The sequence below is a fragment of the Eurosta solidaginis genome, chromosome 4 (genome assembly GCF_040869045.1).
Source record: "Eurosta solidaginis isolate ZX-2024a chromosome 4, ASM4086904v1, whole genome shotgun sequence".
NCBI classification, from domain to species: Eukaryota; Metazoa; Arthropoda; class Insecta; order Diptera; family Tephritidae; genus Eurosta; species Eurosta solidaginis.
This window is the reverse complement of record NC_090322.1, coordinates 28,343,546-28,365,487: the sequence shown is the minus strand read 5'-3', so window position 1 is coordinate 28,365,487 and position 21,942 is coordinate 28,343,546. Positions and strand designations below refer to the sequence as shown.

The 21,942-nt window shown below is 37.2% G+C and overlaps 1 protein-coding gene across 24 annotated transcripts in view; it reads right to left on the bottom strand.

Moving 5' to 3' along the window:
* rsh (radish) overlaps window positions 1–21,942 on the bottom strand; it is a 798,688-nt gene that overhangs the window by 271,905 nt on the left and 504,841 nt on the right. The gene's annotated exons all lie outside the window — the stretch shown is intronic.

The following is a 21,942-nucleotide window of genomic DNA, read 5'->3' as shown; positions in this document are numbered from 1 at the left end:
AAATTTGTCAAAAAATACCAAAAGTGTCGAATTACCATGTTTAGATCGGGGTAAGGGACCGATAAAGTCAGCACATAATACTTCCCATGGATCTTTAGGTATCTCCGAATGCATCATTCCCGCAGGACGTTGTTGTGATATTTTATATTTTTGACATGATTCACATTGCTGAACATAACGCTTTATATCACGATGCATACCTGGCCAATAATATCGATTCTTGAGCCGAATAATTGTTTTCCTTATTCCCAAGTGACCTGCTGTAGGATTGTCGTGATTTTCCTTTAGAACTCGAATCCGATCAGGTTTATCAACGCAAAACTTCCATGGAATGCAATCGTCATCATCTGTCCGAGTAGAAAAACGTCGATAAAGTTTTCCATCTTCGATACAAAATCCCGGATTGGCTTGCCCAATTTCACGAACTTCTTTCATTTTCTTCTTCAACCAGTTACACTGTTGATCATCAGATGTTAAACACAAATCTTCTATTGGTTGCCGTGACAACGCGTCAGCGACTGTATTTAGCTTACCTCGCCTATAATGCACATAAAATTGATACTGCTGTAACTCTAAGGCCCAACGAGCAACTCGGCCGGAAGGACTTTGAATAGAGTTCAACCATTTTAATGCTAAATGGTCCGTTACAACTATAAAGCGGTATCCTTCAAGATAATGCCTCATTTTCCTGATAGCCCATATAATAGCCAAGAATTCCTTCTCCGTTGCAGAAAACTTTAATTCAACGTTGCTCAAATGTCGACTGGCGTATGCAATAACTTGTTCTTTTCCATCAATGTTCTGTGTTAAAACAGCTCCTAAACCATAGTCGCTGGCATCAGTTTGCAGAATGAATTTCTGAGTGAAGTCAGGACATGCCAAAACTGGTGCTTCTGTGAGTTTGTTTTTAAGGTCATCAAAAGCCTTTTGATGTTCCTCCTTCCATTCCCACTTTGACTCTTTCCGCAATAAATGATTAAGGGGGTGAGCAATTTTAGCATAATCTGGTACAAATATTCGATACCATGAAGTGATACCAATAAACCGACGTAATTCTCGAATATTTTCCGGTACATTCAAGTTTGTTATAGCATCAATCTTTTCCGGATCCGTATGAACTCCATCTTCACTAATCACATGAACAAGATATTTAGCTTTCCTAGTGAAAAATGAACATTTGTCGACGTTAATTATCAAATTAGCTACTCGTAGCCTGCGAAATACTTTCACCAACATAGCTTTATGCTCTTCGAACGTTTTACCAGTGACAATGATATCGTCCAGGTAAGCGAAAACAAAAGGCTCAAGATCAGCACCGATTACTTTATCCAATGCTCGCTGAAAGGTGGCCGGAGCTGAATGTAAACCAAATGGCATTACACGCCACTGAAAAAGCCCACGACCAGGTACAGTAAATGCAGTAAAGTGTTTACTATTTTCATCCATCGGTATTTGCCAGTATCCATCCTTAAGATCAATGCTACTAAAGTATTTTGCATTACGCAGTCGATCAAGGATGTGCTGAATTCGTGGTAAAGGATATTCATCTGGAATAGACTTTGCATTAAGCTGTCTATAATCGATACACATTCGCCATTGTCCGTTTTTTTTTTTTTTAACCAACACAATGGGTGCACTAAATGGGCTCTGCGAAGGTTCTATATAACACTTTTCAAGTAATTCGTCCACTTTTCCGTTAATTATACTTTGCATTGCAGGATTTCTTGGAAAATATTGCTGCTTTATTGGCCGATCATCTTTCATAACAATTTTGTGAGTTGTAACATTCGATGACCCCTGTACTTTTTCAAACTTTATTAACTCGTCTTGCAAAAAATCTTTAATCAATGCCTCTTCTGAAATATCATCTGTCAATGTACACTGTTGATATTTCATTTGCTTACTTATCGTATCAAATGAAGATAGTTGTAGTTTGGCATTACCAATGCATATGTATGTGTCCATTCTTTTCAAAAAATCCATACCAGGGATGATGTCATCTATAACCGAATCCATAACCATCAATTGAAAATTTCGTAACATTTTATTACATTGAAAATACGCATCTAAAACAAATTTTATTTGCTCAGTAATACCATTGGCTATCCGAATTTTTATATTGAATGGTTTAAGTTTATGATTTAAATTAAAGCGAGTAATAAACCCTTGACTGATAAAACTGCGTGAAGATCCTGTATCAACAGTGGCTTCAGTTTTAATTTGTTCAACTTGAATAATAGCTGTTATTTTTTTGTTACTATATTGGAGAGTGTCTATTGCTGTATCTGGGACTCCGATTCCCCTCCATTCAATCGAAGTCTGACATGGTTTCCCGAATCTTTTCTGCAACAATCCATGGTTTTTATGTTACGATGACCACAATCCCAACAGAAATATATTTGTGGTTGCTTACAATCCTTTGCATAATGGCCTTGACCACCACAGCGATGACATACGTTCCGCAAAAAAGTTGGTTGATGTTGTAAAGTATTAACAGGTTCCTTTACGAATTCAGATTGATTAGTTTTTATAACTCGCTGATTTTGATTAATCATTATTTCCTCAAAGTTTTCAGCCAAAGATGTAAGTTGCGTTAGAGAACCAAAGTCGCTTCTCTTGATATAGAGTTGATAATCAGGCTTACAATTGCGATATATTCGTTCCAAATTTCTGTCCTCAGGAATGCCCGCATGTCGCATCAAATCACTTAAACTTAACATATAATCCTTGAAAAGTTCATTTGGGTTTTGACGACGAGTTCTAATTTGTTCATCTAAAGTCTCAAAATAACGTGGTGGAAGAAAGAATTTCAAGAAATCGTCCATAAAATTTTCCCAAAATAGCCAGTTTCGCTTGCAATTACGATACCAGAGCAAACCCTTATCTTTGAGTAGTTCCGGCATCGTCTTCACCACCATATCCTGTGGCAGTGCATAAACTTCAATCAATTCCTCAACTCGTTCAATGAAAGAGATAGGATCCTTCGTACCATCAAACTTGATTAACCATTTGCGTACTTGGTCAATAACTGATAAATATGGAATATGTCTGTTAGGTATTAAGTTGTTTTTCTCCGCTTTGACAGGGATCGCAGAAGCATTTCACGTTGTTGATGTTCCTCGTTCGCTAATTCCTCTAAATGTTTGGTTTGCTAAAATGAGCATTTGTGGCCATACATTGAAACAGGGTATATTTGTTGTTCCCGACGCGTTTCGACGTTACCTTACGCCTTCTTCTTTGGGGATCTATTTAATGTTAAATATATAAAATTAAATAAATTAAACATTATACATTAGATTATCTAACAATAAACACGAAACTGACACATCATTTATCACTTATTTTGCTACTTACATTTATATTAACATTAATAATTATTTGATACAAGTACTAATACAATTTGTTTCACAACATTATTCACATATTAAATGACATTTGTTTATTTTTTTAACATTCTGTTGCATCTCTGTACAACAGCTGAGTAGACGCTGCTTATATTGTCAAAATCTTCTTTGAAGTTTATCGCGTTTTGTATTTGTTGTTGAATGCGTATACTTTCCAACGTCAGCCTCGTTTTCTCTCTCCGTTCAATATCTAAAATTTTAACATTTGAGAAATCCGCTACGTGATTGCTCTTTGTTAGATGTTGTGTTAGCCCGGTCGACGTTTTTTTGTTTTCTGCAGCTTTCTTATGTTCATTAATTCTTATACCTAGTTGCCGTTTTGTTGTACCGATGTAACATTTGTTACATTTTTCATTTTCGTTACCATTGCAAGTTATTTCCTAAACAACATCGGTTTGTTGTTCTTTCTTAATTGGGTCTTTTGTTCTAGTGAACATTTTTTTGAGCGTGTTGTTAGGTTTATGCGCGTAATTAATGTTTTTGTTATTTATTGTTTTATGTAATATTTCATTATCTGTAAGGCCCGGGATGTAAGTTACGCCGATATATTTCTTGTTCGTATTATCTTGTTGTGTGTTATTATCTTTTTGGTGAACTCTGTTCACAGTATTTTGGATTAGTCTATCCGTAAGAGAACTTGGATAGCTATTGTTATATAGAATTTCCTTTATCTTTTTAATGTTATCCATCCAGAAATCTTCATTGCTAAGTAATATTACTTTTCTTATTAAATTCGTTGTTGTGTTGATTTTTTGTTTCCATGGATGGTTTGAGTGGTAATTTATTAATCGTCCCGAGGCAACGGATTTTGCGTACCAATTCATTAGTAGATTTTTATTTTTTCTACTTACTTCTACATCTAGGAAGGCTAATTTATTGTCTTTTTCCATTTAAATAGTGAATTTTATACTCGTGAGTTGAGAATTTAATGTGTTTAATATTTCTTCCACGTCTTTAGACTTAATTATTGCGAATACATCATCTACATACTTGTTGATGTATTTGATGTATATGTCCCTTTTTTTCTTTAATTCAGCTATGCTGTCGTCAAGGATTTTGTCTAGTACTATATCTGCTATAGTCGGAGGTAGTGGATTTACCATTGGCATCCCGTAGGTTTGTTGATACAATTTTGAATTGTACATGAAATAATTGTTTTCTCGCAGGCAAAATTCTAGTATGGTTTGGAATTGTTTCTTTGAAATATTTGTATGTCTTTCCAACTGCGTCCATTTTTTCATTATCGTCTGTATTGCTATGTGTGTGGGAATGTTTGTAAAAAGTGAAATTACGTCAAATGATATAAGTATTTCGTCATCATCAATATTAATATTTTTCAATCTTTCTTTTAATTAGAACGCATTTTTTACATTATAATCATCAGATATTATGTTTTTCAGTATGACACCGGTAAGTTTAGCTAACCTATAGCAAGGTACTTTCGTAGATGATGATATCGGCCTCAGTGGCATGTTGTCCTTGTGGATTTTCGGTAGACCGTATAATGTGGGCGCGACAGCCGCAGTACATGATAATTGAAATTTTTCTCTTGCATTAATTTTATTTTCTTTGTATAGCTCGTTAACGATGGTATTGTTTTTCCTCATTAGTTGTTGCGTTGGATCCTTCCTAATTATTTTGTAGACTTTCTTGTCGCTTAGTAAGTCTGCCATTTTTTCCTCGTACTCGGTTTTATTTATTAATACCGTTTTGTTACCTTTATCCGCCTGTGTTAATATTATTTTGTCCTTGTGTTGACGTAAAAACTTCTTTGTGTCTTCGAAAGTTCTCATAATTAGCTTATCTTTGGGGTTCTGGTTGATGTGTTGTTCCACTTCGATGTCTCTGGCTTGAATTGAAATTAGATCCTCTGCAATTTTTTGTTCGTGAGAAGTTCCTTCAGAATATTTTCTCCCAAATTCTTTCAATTGCCGTCGAGTTTCATCAGTATGTTCATAGTCGGTAACAAATGCCGATAAACGCTTGCGCATTTCGGCAACGCTACCACAATCTTGAATTGCAAAATTTTGTAGGATACCCACAATTTCGTCCCTATGTAAATTATAAATCCATCCAGTCCTTAGCCCCACGTTGGGTGCCATTTGTAAAGATATTTGAATCCGGGGTAGTTACAGTCGGTTTTGCTTGCTTACAATCAACTCTAATTTTTATTTCAAACCCTGAAAATCTTATTTACAATTTAACAAAAGAATATTAGATATTAAAAGTATTTCATGAAATAGCAGAACAAGTGTAATTATGTGAAAGTATTTCACAGCAGTCGACCACTCAACTAGACTTTTACCAAATTTAGTAATATACATGACATTAGAGAAGGGCGCAGGACCTTCACATAAGTTCGGAATAAAGCGGAATGAGCACAGCGAACTAAAGCACGAGCTCATACAGATATTGAGATGGTAGAGCAGTTTCAAGGAGTACTTCCATAAGCGTAGGAGAGAAAAGGATCCTTTCTGTCCACACTGTCGCACCGAATTGGAAAACGCAGATAACGTAACTTTTCATTCGCCTTTGAAGCACTTTCTGTACCGAGAGTTTTTGGAGAGGAACCTTCCATTACGAATTTAGTTCTCCCTATGTTCAGACGCATAGAGTTTTAATATGCTGTGAGTAAAATGGCGTTTCTAGCTATCACACGGTTGATGCGCGCAGAGAAATGCGTATGCAAAGCATTGGTAATTAAATGCCCCCCACCCCCACCCATAATGGTATAATTAACGGCGGCCCCACGGGTTTGAACCGAATTAGCTTGGGCTCATTGGGGCCCATGAGTCCAATTCAATGCCCTAATATTCTAATGAAAGAGACCGGCATCGGCAGACACTCCATTATAACAGCTAACCACAGAAATTAAAGCTGCGCTCGAGGGCGGAGAGTTGGTGCTATTCGCCTTTTTGGACATAGATGGGGCATTTGACAACATAGCCTACGATAGCGTGAGTCGTGCGCTAGAGAGAAGAAAGGCTAAGCGGCCAATCTGAATATAGATAAATGCGCCAAGATGCGCAGATATTGCCAGTGCTGTTAAGGACTTCGAGAGGCTGTCCATAAATAGTGAAAAGAGTAGAGTCCTGGTACTGAATGTTTTCCTACAGAAGCTTTCAGAGAACGGAACCTGCTGTCAGTTATAGGCGGACGATATTTTTATAATGGCAAGAAGCAGATTAGAGAGCATCCTTTGATCAAAGCGTATTTCGGTTTAGGTCGTGTAAAATATAGAATTTCAAAAGGCTCTGCACTCAAAAGTAGTTAGCTTTCAGTGGCATGTTAGGAAAAATTTATTTTTACTTAGTGGTGAAGTAGTGTGAGTGTTAGCATGATTAAGTACTTTCGACTACAAAAAGATAGTTAACAGCCAGTTATCAGTCAGTGCAGATCCCCCAGCCCGTTAGGGGGTTAGAATATATACGCGGTAGGTATGCCTATCGTAAGAGGCGACTAAAATACTAAATAGGGGATGCCAGCGCAATATATAGCTTCTCCAACCCAATTGTCAACCTCACCTATCCGTGGCGAATCCTGTTTTATTAACAGCCGGGGCTCTGGCGACCCCGAACTCCTCATCGATCTAGGGGTAGAAGGGTGGGATGGCCTAGAAGGTCGCATGTCGTCATAACAAATCGTTCCCGAGATGATCGGGCTTGGTATCGGAACGTACCGGACCTGCAGCTGGAAAAGGACCATCAACATCGATAACACTTCCCAAGGCCTTCGGGGAGTGTCCTTATCGCTACAACAACAACAACAACAACAATCGGATGTAATAATGACTCACTATTTTTCGACTACAAAAAGTGAGATAGTAGTCAGTTATCACGTAAAGTTCTTCGCTAACAATCTCGTGCGGAAAATACTTTACCACCATCGTAGAAAAAGTAACACACTCGTTAATATACACTATGTAGTACAAAAAAAAAATTCGGAGTTTAGTTTGAGTGACTTTTTATTTCGTACTGGGAAAGTTCACGTACTTGCATCCATCATTAAAATTGATAATTTGCATAAGGAGTTTTATTACAGGTATTAAGCAAAATACGCAAAAGGTCTGGAAATGAAAGATAGCAAGTGCAAACGGAAGCATTTTTGAATCATAATTAAAGGAAAGTAATATGTACATTTAATTTTTTTCTGTAAAACAGTGAACGGGAAAATTTGGGAAAAAGTGATGGCAAAATATATGTAGAACTTTTTAAGATATTCACAAATACTACAGCAAGCATTCCATCTATCTATATATAAAAATCAAATTCTGTGTGTGTGTGTTCCATATGGAAACGTATTTCCCACACTTCAATCATCACTAAATTTTGGCTATAGGTTTCTTCAATCAAGACGAAGGTTTTTCATATTTCAGAACTAAGAATTTTAAATTAAATACATTTTTTTTTTCAATTTTACGTGCGCCACTGGGTGGCGCGGCAAATTTTGTATGTCAGCAAAAGTTACTCATACGCCTTGTATGTACTTAAGTGCAGAACTTTTGCTTGGTCATAGCAATGAATTCACAAAAAGTTAAAGCGATTGCGTTGAGTGATTTAAGCATTCCATTGTTAAAAATATATAGACAAAAATTGTGCAGCTAAAATATTTTAGTTACGTTATGAGATTTTAAGTATGAATTGTGTGTGACAAAATAAAATTTGAAAAATAAAGCAAAGAATGATAAATTGGAGGAACGAGAGATCTAAGAAAAAGGATGGAGAGAGACAGAGGGTGTAAAAAAAGAAGAGGGAAAGATAAGGAAATTATAAAGGGTTAGAATAATAAAAATTGGGAGATACATTTTGAAGAAGATCAATAAAATCTTATATACTGATTGCTTGACTTTGAGTAACGGGAAGGAAGGCGTTAAAATACACCTTCTTATTTAGATTAGTATCTACCTAACCCGAGTAACGCCGGGTACCCTGCTAGTTTCATATATTTGTAATTTTAATATTTTTATATTTAATTGCGCGTTTATCATACACAAGTGCCTCTTATTTATTTCTGCTTTTATTTGCAAAAAATTGTGATTATTATTTTTTGTTTCCACAATGAATCTGAATAGAGAATATCAATGCTATATCATTACTAAATTTCCCTTTTTATTTTACATCCTTTTCCCCACGAGTCCGCATGCCGAACTTATTTGCACACTTAGATTGAAGAACTGTATAATTAATGTTTTTATTTAGAAATTGCATCAATTTATTTTCGTTTTTGTGTTTGAGTTTGCTGTTCAGAAGAACTTGCTTTAATGTATTTTAATTAAAAAAAAAAAAAATTGTATGTACACCTGGAGATATGCAACGCTTTTTGATGTGCAATTTGAAAATGCGTGATCATACAGAAAGTTACAAATGTGTCGTTTGTACTACTTTAATCAATTCTTTGTATGCAATTTCGTCTTTTGGGATACATTGTTGATACTGCTGATCTCAATCTTGTTTGCTCTTTCGAGTATAAGATATGACGAAGTATAATTTTGGGCGCAATATTTTGTTTTTGTGGAAATTTTGCTAATCGATTTCAGAGCAAGCGACTCTCCCGAATTGTAAGGCTCCCTAACTCCAGCAAGTTATAGGTAAGTACTAAGGTCAAGTGGCTGAAAATCAGGTCACCGAAGTGGCTAATGAAAAGCCGTTTTGATTATATTAACCTCGTTCGAAGCTGACGGGTACATAGGATATGTTCTACAACTAGCCGGAGTTGTCTATAAAATGAAGAACATTTAGAACTCCTACTTCCGATAATCTAATTTTCTAATAAGAGGCTTCCGCAGGATCTTAAACGTGTTCTAGCTAGAGCCCGGAATTTACACAGAAAGGGCTTAAACATCTCTCTTGCAATTTCGTCTTTGCAATTATGTTGAATTCCTACCTTTTTCACATGTTTGCTTAGAGCCCAATAACCGGTGCAGACCACTCTAGGTTTATGTGTGTCAGCCCTAAATCTACCCATTAGACTCCTTGCCCTCCTTTCATTGTAATCTGATAATTTAGCTCTTTAAATTGCACACCCCGTGATGCCCTTTCATTTTTGCTAAGCGTTGTTAACGTAGTAGGTGTATGTCTCCGTGTATGAGTTTCTACATGCGAGTACATCAGCCATCTCATTTCCTTCGGTTCCTTTAAGTTCTGAAACCCAGGCAATGTATATTTAGAGAGCTTCCGTTAACGCAGCTATGCGTTGCTTGCATGCCTCCACTTGCTTTGAGCTAGGGTATGGTGCAGCTAGCGCCTTTATTGCTGCTTGGCTGTCAGAAAAGATAGATAGATACGTATGTTCCGTACCTCGAGTGGTTGTTTCGCAGGTCTGTGAAATCGCAAGGACTTTTGCCTGAAACACAATACAGTACGACGGCTGTTTGAACGACGTAATGATCGCTATTGAAAACGAACAAATTCCAGCCCAACACTTGAGTCAATTTTGGACCCATCGGTGCAGATTAAATTTGAAGAAGAGTTCTTCACGGAAAGGAATAAAATTCTCATTTAGCAATCGATGTCACAAAGCGATCTGCCTTTCAAAACTACATCTTCTTTCACGCCTCATAACATATTTCTATAATACAATTCTTTGTTTTCCTACTCAGCAAGCTTCGCTGAAGTGATATTAAAATGCAAAGCGCGCAAGGTGGTGCCACTCTTTGATAAAATGTAAAATTGCCTAGAGTATAAAACACTTTGACAACTTGCTCTACCAGCAACTTATAGTTGTTTAGTTTGTGGGAAATTGCATGTTAGCTTAATAAAATAAATCAGAAAGAGAAATGTGAGTGCTCCTACTATGGCACGAACCGCATAAGCAAGGCAGGCACATATCACTTCGTACATTAAGTGAATAGTTTTTGGCTCACCACCTTTATATCACTCGACCCGTTTAGCTGAACCCTGGCGCTGGCCGTAGAACGATGCATGAGCTTAAGAAGTTACCGCTGGGCGTTTATCGTGCAATGCTTCTCAGATTAAGGATGGACCTAAGGGGTGCCGTCGGGTACAACTTCTCATTTTACGCAGCCATGGTGCAGTCATTAAGACGATAGTGTTCAGCATTTGAGCCAGAACTAACCGCGGACTCTTCGCAATTTCAATGCCAGAAATGACCTCGCAACAGCTTAGTGAATAGCAACCATTGATGGAAGTATGGTTGCAGGTATTGACTCCCTTTTGTGAAGAAGCCGCCGCTGTCGGAAGATAATCAAGCTCTATCCCCGCAACACTCTAACTTTTTTGATACGCAAAGCTGCTACTGTCCTGTACCACAAAAGTGTTTGTTGCATTTTGTTTTTTTTTTTCTTCTTTCTATTAATTGAATTGAAGAAATGTTGCATAACAAAAAATGCAAATCTTAAACTCAACTAATCGACCTTAGATTAGAAAGCATTAAAAAGGCATTGCACGCTGAGTGCGAATGTGGGGCATAAACGAGCCTCTGCCTGTACAACAAACTGTTGCATGTGCGTACGAACTAACACCAACACACTTAAGCACACAGCTGGCAACAAAATGCACAACCACAAAAACGAAATACAATAAAATTGAATTTGATATGAATTTTTTATGAGTTTGAATGCAAGCGAAGTGGCAAGGACGAACTGAGGTGAAATAGCTTTGCGTGAAAAAGATAGAGAGAGAGAGAGAGAATGTGTGTGTGTAAGTAGAGTGTAGAGATTGAGGTGTGTGGGTGGTGAGAGTGAGTGCGGCGAAAGCTAGAAAAAAGCGAGTAATTAATAAAAACCAACCTCTACGTTTTTTGGTCTGATTTTGTAGGTCGCCTCTTTGGCTGTGATATTTGTGGGCTGCGCGGCTACAATGAGAGCACTACCGCTGACAGTGAAGCAAACTAATGGCGTTGGGGATGGCGGACAGCGCAATCAAAGTGAACCGCATGGCGTCCGATTGAGCGCGCTACTGCGGGCAACAAATGATAATAGCTTTGTTCGAGCGATATTTGTTTGTGTGTGCTGTACAGTGAGGGGAAGCCGTTGACTGGAGCTCACATTGAGTAACGCCATTAATTTGTGATGCTGAAAGAATGTAGCCACACGCGCATATATGCGAAAATCGAAAGAATTAACACACACTACAAAGGAAACTACACTTACATGGTAAAAAAAAAAAAACAAAAAAACAAGAACAGAAATGTCCATCAGTCAATCATTCTCTCTGCCCCCACTTGTAGTGGCAGTTGTTTGTATGTAATAGTGCTCTCACAATTTGACACCAACACTTCTGCAAAATGCGCACGCTAAACGCATAGATTCAACCTTTTTTGAGCAATTTGTGACTCATTCCCACAGATTTTATACTACCATCGGTACGTACATATGTGTCGAGTTTGCTCACAATAATCCATGTCTATTGTATGTATGTATATGACAATTCGACTCATTCATTCATGCTCACGTTTTAAGTCATTCAACAATTTGTTGCAAGCACTCAGCAAACAACACTTTTGCTAGGCCTCACCTTTTTCGTGTGTTTCATTGCTTTGTTGATTGATCGCGCTTGTATTTGTTGTTTTTGTAAGGTATAATATTAAAATAAATTTTTTTTTGTGAAAAATATATCAGTTTTATGCAGATTTTATTCAAAAACTGTTTGAAGTTTTTCTTAATGTAATTTTTTTACGTCCTTATAACGCTGAGAAGAGTACATATGTGTTCATGTTTTTGTAGTTTGTTCTTGTAGAATAAGCATATACTTTGTAATTTAATATATTGAATATTTTTTTGTTATCATCAATTGATATTTTGTCGAAAAGTACAGCGCCTAAATGTAGACTTTCAAAAGCTTTCAGTTTATTCTGTCTTTGTTTATATGTTTTCGTGTTTATCTTTAATTCTAAGTTTATTTTCGAATTCAATTCAAAAAGAATTCAATTCGCTTCGTATTTTTCGTACATATTAACAAAATTCTTAAGCAATTGTTTGATTGAGCGCCTCGAAGTATGTTATAAAGAAGTTGTGAAGAAACGGCGCCTCAAAATAAACTAACAGCTTATTTATATTTAAAAATTTTTATTTTCTGTATATGCAATTTCTTCTTACTTTGAAATTTGTTTATTCAAAGCGAATTAAATGGTAGAGCGCCTCACTGGAGGCCAATATTTAAGTTATATTTAATTTAACATGAAGTTAAATTATTTTTTATAAATCATTTCCGTTTTTTGATTTTTTAAGGCCAGGTAAGTAAGTAGCGCCTCAAACTACACTACAAATTTCTAGTTATTTGAAAATATTGTATTCTATCGTATCCTACATATATTTCGCGTTTGACATTGACATTTTCAAAAACTGCGTACTGTCTTAGAGAAGGCAATAATTTTGAATTTCTTTTAACTAACTTTTAATGCTGGAGTTGATTTAATTATACTTTTTCCAAGCAACTGCTTATGGCAGCATATTCCCAGAACGTAGGCCACGCATTTTATTAATATTATTTTCTTTTCGGCTTGTTGCTCTTAAAATTTAAAAGAAAAATGGTTTTATAGTATGCCAAAAATGTATTTTGATTTGCTTTAGATTATTATTTTAGCTTTTTTTGATCATTGGCTTTTAGGTGCTTTACTATTTGTTGTAGTTTTTTGAAGCTCTCAACCATTTACCACCATCATTATTAATTGAGCGATTTTGGCTGTTTCGCACCACCTGCCGGTTTTTCTATCTGCCTCGCCCAACTCAGTGGAGGTCTCCCTCTTCCCATACTTCGAAACTGCGTTGTCGATTGTATTACTTTCTTGATCGGAGTGTCTTCATCCATTCGGGGGTTTTTATTGCCTGAGCTATCTTCATATCTACACAAAGCTCCTAAGACTCACCAAAACACCTCCTTCGAAACTCGCCGTCGGCATTAGGGACAGGACCATAAAAACTCCTAGCGCCATATCATCTTATCTCGACACTGTCCATGATTCCGAGCTATACAGGACAGGACGCGTATGATGGGCGCAATTTCTCTTCTTCGAGAGAGTACTTTGCTTTTCAATTGCCTACTTAGTCTATAATAGCGTTAGTTGGCAAGAGTTATTGTTCGTTTGATTTTAATGCTGACATAGTTTTTGCTATTAGTGCTATTTCCCCACTAGGTGTAATCTTTCACAGACTCGGATTTATATTATTCAAGACCGACTTTTTCTTGCATCCTTATCCTTATAAAAGATTGTACCATCAAGTTTTAGTTCTGCTGCTGGAATTATCTTTTCCAGCATAAAGCTTAAGAAATCGGAATAAAGAGGGTTGCCTTGTCCGAAGCCTTGTTTCGTTTTGAGTACCTTGAAGAGGTCCTTCCCAAACCTTACGGAGCTATTGGTGCTGCTGAACGTCATTTGGCAGAACCTTATAACCATTGCAGTGAACTTAAACTAGACATAGGCCAAATTATTTCGCCTGAAAGCAGACTACAAATATTCTTTAATGTGTGCGCTGGTCTGAGTCGGGTTTACAAAATTCTTGATTATACTTTACAAATTCCTGCTTCGTAAGATAATGTTAAAACTTTTGCGCCAAAAATTAGGCAACTCATTTTGATATTTCGTTTAATTGTATTCCGTTATTCGCTGAAATTTTGAACGGAGCTTTGAGGTAAATACCTTGCGCCTTAAGGTAGGCCACAAATTTACCACCATCATATAAGTTTTATTTTGTGTTCTAGGTATCTTTTGCGATTGTTGGTATCCGAAATTGCTACAAAAATTCACTTAGAATTAAAATTTTTTATATATCGCATTAGATTTTATTTTCATTGCGTTTTTCTGGTGTAGTACAAGCAAAGGTGTAGCGCCTCAAATCAGCCAAATGTTCAAGTTTAAATTTTTTTAATTTTTAATGGTATTTGGTTCAAATTTATTTCGTGTTAGTTTAAAGTTTTTAGTAATTGGTTTGCCCCTTAAAGTTGCACCAAAGGTCTAATCTTTTAATGTTTTAAGAATCACATACGTTTTCAATTTATGTTTGAAGCATTTTTCGCAAGTACTAGTATCTGAAGTTGTTTCAATATATATTTTTTTAACAGTCTCATAATTTGGTATATGCATCGATTTTTCTTTAATTATCTTTATTTCTAATTCAACAAGCAAACGATAGCGCCGCGCCGAAGTCAACAAGTTTCAGTTTTTTTTTTTGGTTTTATATGTAATTTCATTTAAAATTATTCCGTTGCTAGTTGAAATTTGCTTTTGAAACAAGTACCAAGCGCCTTAAGCTAGGCCACAGTTTTAAATTTATTATTTATTAAATTTTTAACATTTATGTAGGTTTTAGTTTTATGTGCGTCGTTCTAAAAACTGTTAGGAAAACTGACCTAGAATCTGATTTTATGGTATATCGCATACATTTTTTTAAGTGTGCCTTCTCCGGTGTATTACAAGCAAACTCGTTGCGCCCCAAAAGGGCAGCAAGCTGTTCGATTTTATTCTATATGTTTAGTGCTTTTTTTGTTTCTAAGCGTTTAGTGCTACTTTTCGCCGATTTTCTTATGTGAAGAACACCAAGAAGCTTCAGCACCTAAAAGTAGGCAGCAAACTTATCAACTTTTATGCAGCTTATTTTTCTAATATGTCGCCTCAAAATATGCAATTTTTTTCTTTCATGCTAAATACTGCTGCTCAAAACTCGGCAATAGATTTTTTAGCTAAGCGTGGGGCAGTTGAGGGCGAGCAGTTTAATGTGAGTTATAAGGGAGTAATTTGATGTGCTTGTAGGCGTATGGGTCGTGGCACAGTGGATGACGTACCCGACTCAAACGTTTGGGGTTGCGGGTCAAAGCCCATTGCAACCAAGCATTTTTTAAATTTATAATTTTATAAATTATTATTCTAATGGACTATATTTTATGTTCATTTAGTTTATGGTATATTTAAAACACGGGACGATGCAAAGCATCGGTATACCTTTATGTATTTAGTTTATGGTGTATTTAAAACACGGGACGATGCAAAGCATCGGTACACCTTTATTTATTTATAATATCTTTATTTTAATGTATTCAATTTATTAAGTTTGGTATTTTTAATTTTATTTATGGTGTATTTAAAACCACGGAACGATGCAAAGCATCGGTACACCTTTATTTATTTAATTTGGGGCGAGCGTAGGGAACTCTGCGGTTTCGCTCTAATGAGCCACCTCATCATCTATTTGAAGACCCCTTTAAAAATGTGATATGGAGGCAAGCAGGGGCTCTGAGGTATTGGCACCCCATTTTCTACTAGAAAAACCTCTATGTATTTATTTTGGGGCGAGCATAGGGAACTCTGAGGTTTCGCTCTAATGAGCCACCTAATCCTCTATTTGAAGACCCCTTTAAAAATGTGATGTGGAGGCGAGCACTGGGCTCTGAGGTATTGGCACCCCATCTTCTAATCGAAGAACCTCAATTTTAAATTAAAAACTAAAACTATGTCTTTAGAATATTTCATAAGCCGGATGAGAATTTCAGCGCTTACGAAACAAACGAAAGAGAAAAACTCATAGGTTAAGTCGCTTAAACATGGCATATTCATTAACTGAAATCACGAAGCATAAGCGCATATATGTCTATACAAAATAAAGTAACATAAAAAAACACTCATACACAAACATTCTCCAAAAACAAACTACGCGTCGTCCCTTGTTTTCGCAGGCACGTTCACAATTTTCTTCACAGAATAATTTGTTGCCTTTTAATATCCTTTAACAATTTTCGGCTATAAAAATGTTTGCAAAATATTTCAAATAAACATTTGTTTGCTGCTTGTTTTGCGCACTATCTAATTTCATTACCTGTACGCTGCATAATTTCAGGCGTGCACAATGATTTTTCACACTTTTCAGCTGATTGTGACATCATGGTGTCTTCTATATGGTGACCAACTTGAGCGCTGTCGGTGCTGCTGCTATCCATACACGTCCCAGGTGCCAGCGCACACGAACTTGTAACAATAGCAACAAACAGCAACAACGATAACAAATTCCAATGATAACAGCAAACAGAAACAAACAAAAAATTACAGTAGGAAAAAAATTCAACAAATTGTGTGCCAAAATCGTTCAATTTGTTGTATACTTTAAGGCGTGTTCTTCGCTTTTGGCGCCCATATGCACTACGCCTTGTCTAGTTGTTGCAAATTTTCTATCAAAAAAAAAAAACAATTAACATTCTTGAAAGTTTTCGCTTTTTAGTGCATCTTTGCGCAAACCTTTTTTTAAGTTTTAACTTTTTTCACTTTTTTCAAGCAACTTTTGTTTTGTAATTGCTTTTCTTTTCCAAAAAAATGCTATAAAATTATTTCACTTTACTATGAGCGCACCGACGCAACGCGTTCGCATTGTAAACGTAAACTAAAATTCCAAATCCTTTCGTTGTAACAGGAAAGTGTGTTAATGGTGCCAAGAGCAGCCGAACTCAAATAAAAAGGTGAATAAGCAACAACAAGAGCAGCGTTAAAAACTTTTTGTGCATGTGTTAGTAAATAGCAGCACTGGGCACAATGTCATGTTAGCCAAGAATAATAGCAACACTACTACGCCTTGCTTTTAGGAAAGGAAATCTACACCGTGAAAGCGGCAATCTCTCTGCATGTATATGTGTAGCATTTGCACACACACTCATATGTTATAATTTGTTAACATAAGCAAACAACAAATACTTGGCGACGCCTACACTCGTCGTTCAGCCGATTGTTTCATTAATTTCTCACACACATTGTAGAGTTGTCAACATTTTTGTTGTTACGTGAGAGCAAACGATAGAGTTTCTAGTTGTCAAAATGACATTCATTGAATTGGGTGAGAGCGCTGTCAAACATGCTGATAACTTTTTTATAGCTAATTGTCAAATGCCAGCTGTCAAAGGGAAGCTCGTCGATGTGAGAGCGCTATAAAAAGCTCATTGCCTTTTCTGTTGAAAGCTTTCTACTTCCTTAACACTGAGCTGTGAAACACTATTTATAGCTTTCTTTCTGCGTATTCTGTTCACATGGAGTTTTTTGGGGGCACTTGAGCCCCCTAAAACCGTTTAGTAAATTTCGAAATACCCTGTAGGGAGTCAGCAACTAGCGTTATAAAAGTTCCGGTTAAAAACTAGATTTAAAGCCCGAAATAAGAACTAGTTCGATAGCAAAAAGATTTCCTCTTGTTCGAGAATCGACAGTATGAGTTTATATATTTATTCAAATATCTCTTTAAATTAATAAGCTTCGGATAGGTTAGCTTCTTGAGGCTAGGTAGGTACAAACTGATTATCTGTTGAATGTAAATCGAAAGCTAAATTGAGTGATAACGGACAACCTCTGACAGATTTCGATTCATAAACCTTCCTTTTATAAATTACATATATTTCCGAAGACGTCCCAAATAGATAAATCTGGACGAAGAGAAGACGAGAGGTGCACATTATGGAGCAAGCAGGAAAACCGTGGAACCAAGCGCGGGGCTATAAAGTGTCGAAGATAATGTGTGACCTATACAACCTAAAAACTAAAAGTAGTAAAGTTACTCCTATCATTAAAATGAGAGAACCGTCGATTCATGAGGAGTGTTCTGACTGGTCACTCTTTTCTGGTGTCACATGCTTTTAAATTAGAATTGGCCAGTGAAAGGAGATGCGGGAATTGCGATTTGGAGAAGGAAACGAACGAGCACATTTTGTGTGGGTGCCCTGCGCTTTCCAGGCTTAGACTCCAGCTATAAGAAGTGATACAGCTGTCTGATCTAGAGGCAGCAAGTGGCATATGTCCTGGAATGCTTCTAATATTTGTCAAGAGGATGTAGTCATTCTGTAACATAAGTCTTATATTTTGATAGGGTTTTTCAGTGAAGTCGCTAAATAAACTTCTGTTGACTCTACGGACTCCTTCAGTCTATGAGAGGTCCTCATGGACAGGCCAGGTCAACTTAACCTAACCTAACAGCGCTTTAACCTTAAAAGTTACAACACCAACAATGGGACATAAAATATTAAAGAACTTCTCATTGTTTCATACTTGAGACAGTGAAAGTGCGAGCATCTACCTTCCAAGCATGCTATCGAGCTTTGAAAGTTCATATGCAAGTTTTTACGGGGTGTCACAAACGAATCAAAATTTGTAGGCTTTCGACATTTTATGACATATAAAGCTAAAGTTTAAATAAAACAGTAAATATCAAGCGTTTTAAGGACTACACTTTTATGGCATATACCTGAAAAATGGGGACTCTTGTTTGTTAAACTATGGATTGCCGGCTGGTTGGTGTCGCTAGAAAACAAAAGCTGACCTCATCGCCATTCAAGAATCACGATGACCGGCGAGAGGAAAAAGACTAAGCCAGGGCTTCTATACATCTTCCCATATATGAGGATGGAACAGAAGTCTCTAGCGGGTTAACGGGCTTAGAATATTCCCGTGGTAGGCATAACAGTCGTAAAAGGAGACTAAAACCGACAGGCCTAAAGTTTCGAAGGGTAAAATTAAAAAATTGTTTAGGAGGCAGTCGGGCTAGTAGCAGGAGGTGCTGGTAATGCATGCTCATTTGATTCAAAGGACTGCCAACACTAGCTACACTGCGCTTAACTTTAAGGGAATGTTTTTGCGTTTACACTAACAACAGCAGGAGGGAAGGGAAGTTCAGCGCTACGGTGTTAGTTTTGCGGTAAGAAATAGCCTTCACCGCAAAGTACTGTTGTCCAAAGCTGTAAGCAACCGTCTCGTCGCAATGTCATCAAACGACGTTTTATGACAGACGTGAATAAGGACTCTCTTTGGAATGACATCAAATGACTGCCTCCGTCATGAAAATCATGCTTGGCGACTTTAACACCAGATTGGACGAGGAAGGCGCCTTAGGTCCCATAGTCCGGGAATTCTGTCTGGACCATCAGCATCGATACCACTCTTCTTTATCGCTATACCAACAAAAACCAGCTTCGTAAGTTAAGAAAAGACTTATTCGAGCCACTTAAAACCGGACCAGGCTTCAGATAAGTATGTAATCATACTTGGCCTGATAGATTGCTCGGAAGCGTGTATGGTTTCGAGAGGTGATAGGATGGCGGGTTAACGGGCTTAGAATATTCCCGTGGTAGGCATAACAGTCGTAAGAGGAGACTAAAACCGACAGGCCTAAAGTTTCGAAGGGTAAAATTAAAAAATTGTTTAGGAGGCAGTCGGGCTAGTAGCAGGAGGTGCTGGTAATGCATGCTCATTTGATTCAAAGGACTGCCAACACTAGCTACACTGCGCTTAACTTTAAGGGAATGTTTTTGCGTTTACACTAACAACAGCAGGAGGGAAGGGAAGTTCAGCGCTACGGTGTTAGTTTTGCGGTAAGAACAAGAGAACAACTCTGTGGGAAATTTACGGGCTGTGTGTGATGGTGGCGTCGACTGTTGAAGCAGGTTTAGTGATCCGTTGTTTGAGCTTTACCTCGAAATGAGCACAGTGCAGCAAAAAAAAAGCTCAAAAGGTGCGCTGACTTGATTATATAACGAGAATGGTGGAACACGCTCTGGCTCAGAAAGAAATCCTGTCAACACACGTTTTTGGGAACAAAGGTAGGGGGAAACACCCTTCACGTTAGTTCTTATTGGAGCTGACGATTTATGCTTGGATGGGAATAAGTCTAGTTATGTTCAGGCTTTTGAGATACGTGCGTAGCATTCGTAAAGTAGCTACTTTGTGTATTCATTGAGAGTTCACGAAATTGTCTCCCCTTAATTTTTAAGCTATGCTCAACATAAGCGTACACATCGTCGAATTGTTGCAATCATAAAAAAAGTTGTTGCACGCCCGTCTTGCACTACGTGCTCAATGAAGTATTACAGAATCATAAAAGTTTAATGCCTCCGCCAGCAGTTGGGCGCAACTGACGCTTTGGTACAATGAATTACAAACCCACAAAGCTGCATTTATTTGTTGGTTCATGTGGTATGGCATTAAACTTTTCGTTGTTGTTGTTGGCGTTCTCAAATATAAAGTGCATGTAAGTAAACTATTTGCCTGAACATGCAGCTTTCGCAATTTTAAAATGAGTGTCAATGTTAATTGTTCGACTGTAAACTGGTTAATGGATTAATTAACGCCTCGATTCCTTGTTTATTTTAACAGCAACAATTTTGCTGGTGAGTTGAGGTAGGATCAAGAGAGCAACAACTTGGAATGGCTGTAGGTGTTTCAACTGTTTCCGAAATCATAAACTAAAGGGCGTAGGAGTGACACTGGTTTGGAAGGTCATAGTTGGTCAGTGAGCTTGAGGCCATCACTGCTATACTGGAACGCTTTAAAAGAAGTCTACTTTGATTGAGGTATAATGAACTTTTGTGAAAGAAGATTATCAATTATGCTCGAACAACCAATATTGACAACACGAGATGCTAAATACCTATGTAGCCGGATTTATTATCACTCATAGGTTAGTAAACTGAATCTGCAGACCTTTTACAAAGAACTGAAAAGGCTTCAGATTTTTATATTTTATGTTTGGCAACTGAAACGTTGAGCAATCAGCTTGTCTGGACTCTGGATAAGGATATGCTGAGCTTTTGTTATACACTGGAGTGAGGCGCTACCAATTGTTGAATAAAAAAGGTAGGGGAAGTTTCCGAGGCTAACAAATCCTAGTTTTTTTTTACTATAATCTGAGATATAAAAAACCACAGAAAGCTTCTTCAATATTCCTCCCCAAGAGCTACACCGTAACAGGAGGGATACCTCGACGGAGATATCTTCAAGTCTGCGACGGATGTAAAAAGCAGGAGCTGCGTAGAAGATATTAAGACTTAACTCACAGTTGGAATCCTCATTAAACGTGGTTTCACATATTACCTATTTCTGTATTGAGAACGTCCACCTTACCGACTGAAGTTGAACGATGGTTGGTGTACGATGTGACCATGGAAACTGGAACCGGTAATTCTACAGCTCGGGCGCCATATAAGAGCATACACATAACGAAATTCTTCTATTTATTGGCTGTTCCGTGAGGTTTGAAATCCAATATGACTTCGGATGTCGACTAAGACGTACGACGAAAAATTTTCTTAATCTCAATGCAGGGAGTGCCAAAATTTACTCGGACGCCAGAAAATAAGATACTAAAATTTAACTTCCCCTTCTTGCTATGGAAGTTTTTTGGGTTAAAGGGTTTGCAAATTGAATAAATAAACAAACTCACAGTTGGTATCTTCACACATTACCTATATCTGTATTCAGAACGTCCACCTTACCTACTGATGTGACCACGGAAACTAGCACCGGTAATTCTACAGAGTTTTGTCTTGGTCGAAAAGGGATGGCTCGTATATTTGTTATACAATTATTTTAACAAAGTAGCAAGAACAGCTCGGGCGCCATATAAGAACATATCCATATTGAAATCCTTCTATTTAATGGCGGTTCCGAGAGGTCTTAGATCCAATACGACTCCAGATGCCGACTAAGACGTACGATGAATAATTTTCTTTATTTCAATACAGGGAGAGCCAAAAATTTTCTCGGAAGCCAGAAATCAACATACTGAGATTTACCTTCCTCTTCTTGCTATGGAAGGTTTTTGGGTTAAAGAGTTTGCAAATTTCGA